The 2218-nt window shown below is 43.2% G+C and overlaps 1 long non-coding RNA gene across 1 annotated transcript; it reads right to left on the reverse strand.

Moving 5' to 3' along the window:
• Positions 1–665: 665 nt before the first annotated feature.
• On the reverse strand, positions 666–1628 carry LOC116041005. The gene is made up of 2 exons (XR_004102818.2): positions 1186–1628; positions 666–937 (listed from the first exon to the last, which is right to left on the reverse strand). It is a non-coding gene; the product is annotated as an uncharacterized LOC116041005 (long non-coding RNA).
• Between the last annotated feature and the right edge of the window lie 590 nt (positions 1629–2218).

Here is a 2218-nt window from a genome sequence, read left to right on the forward strand (position 1 = left end):
CGCTTCCGAAGCTTTTCAACGGTGTAGTACGATGTCCGCTGGGGGCGTATTGCGTATTACGGAGCTGATTTCAACTAAAAAGGGGCTAGCCTCGCCCTTGCACCAGTGTCCAGCCAGTTTAAGTGGACCTCACTTTCAGGCAGCTTCGATTGTATATATACTTTCGTGCTGAAATACTGCAGCAGAGATTGGGAGGAATGCTGGATGGCAGGCAGTCAGGGTAAGGACACAAATATAGGGTAACATAAATGAAGTGGCAAGGCTGTAGTCCAGTCTCAGTCTTGATTCCAGTTTCAGCAGCCGGTCTCTCTTCTTACTCACATTACAGTCTTTTGGTTTAGTGTTAATCAGCAAATGTTAGCATGTTACCAAGCTAAACTGAGATGTGAACATGGTAAACATTCTACATGTAAAAACTTAAGTGCGTTAGCATTGTTATTGTTTGCATGTTAGCATGCTGAGGCCCACTGCACACTGCCTGCGTGGTGTGAGCGTGGCGCTTCTGTTTCGTGTCAGTTGAGTGGCGTTTTCTAAGTCTTTGCACAACAGAAACGTGTCTGACGCGGCGCTGCTGCTCAGTGGCGGTTCTAGACAAATTTTACTAGGGGGGCCAAGGAGGGGCCAGTGTTTAACCAGGGGGGCACATTAAAACATAGCAACAAATGATATTTCAAGATTATAAACTTTATTTTACTTTAAAATCATATAAACATTTATTTTGTACAAGCGTGAGTGCAGGTGCAAGAGAGGTAGGGCAATAAGAAATGAAAAATGAAAAATGAAAAACGTCTACATGCATAGCAATATGTAGAGTCCATGATGACAGAATACTCGAGCCATGGATGAAGATTAGACCAGTCTTCTGTCCCCATCACTGTGGTTGGGAATATATTCAAGTTGGGCTGTACTGGTACATCATTATTGGACTTGCTGATATCTGTAGAAAGATGTACAGTAAACATAGGGCACAACTACAGTACAACATGTATTTATGTATGCATGTATATCTGCATGTATTTAAAAATGTAGGCCAAGTATTTACTTAAAAAAAAGAAACATTAGAGCCATATTGACACAAAAAATAATTTACAGCAGAAAGCATCATTTTAAGGACACACAGTAGGCCTACAATAAAATTGTAATTGCACTGCTTTGCAAATAGTAAGAACCTTCTTCATCACAAACCTGATGGTGCAGTACTTGATCCACATGGATCAACTTGCTGTCCCTCTGGCTCTTCCTCTCTCTATCCCCGTATGCTTTATTCCTCCTCACCCTCTTCTTCATCCTCCTCACCCTCTTCTTCATCCCCCTCACCCTCTGTAATTTCCCTCTCTGTGTCAGAGCCCTCACTTTCATCACATGCCCTCTCTCCAACCTCCACCGACTCCTCTGGCTCTCCCTCCTCCTGCTCCACCTTGATTTGTTTCTCTCACTGCTGCTTTTCTCACTTTTTTGTTTACTGGGGGGAAAAAGGACGCTATGTCCCTTCCTCGTTTCATGATAACTATTAGAAGAAAAAAAACGTAGGGGCATGCATTATATTTCGTTGCCTAACTATCCCTTAACACGGGCAGATAGCCTGTTGATTACTTTACTCAAATGTAGTTGTTAACACAATGCAACAGCCAAGACGGATGAAGTTAGGTGGTTTACATCACATCATTGTGTAGACCTAGCAAGGATACTGACATTTGGATATTCACTTCTGCTTCGATGAGTTTGCTTACATATGATTAAGTATCTAAACACATCGAGGCCAGGAATTTACAAACTTGATTTCATTATCAGTGTGAGGAACAAAAGTAACATGTTTATGTGCAAGAACAACAAGTCACTTACGAGATGAAATCGTAGATCCTCTGCTCTCTCCAAGAATAGTTGCCATCTCATTCACTGAGCAGCACCACTTGTTGCAGGCTGCAGGCTACAGGCTAGTGTTTGGGTGTGCCGCTCTAATTTACCCGTGTAGAACGTTGCGTCGAACATTAGTTCCGCTTTTGGCGGTCGTATGTAAACCCATAATAAATTCATAATTTTTTTATTTGGTCAGCACGGGGGGGCACAGGGGAGGCCAGGGACATGTCTAGGGAGGCACGGGCCTCCCTAGGTCTCCGTGTAGATCCGCCACTGCTGCTGCTGCTAGCCTTGTCTGTACACATGTTTCCCATTCCCCCTGCACTCAAGCAGTAGTATACTTCATGTTAAACATAAATAT

Source organism: Sander lucioperca, chromosome 12, assembly GCF_008315115.2.
Source record: "Sander lucioperca isolate FBNREF2018 chromosome 12, SLUC_FBN_1.2, whole genome shotgun sequence".
NCBI classification, from domain to species: Eukaryota; Metazoa; Chordata; class Actinopteri; order Perciformes; family Percidae; genus Sander; species Sander lucioperca.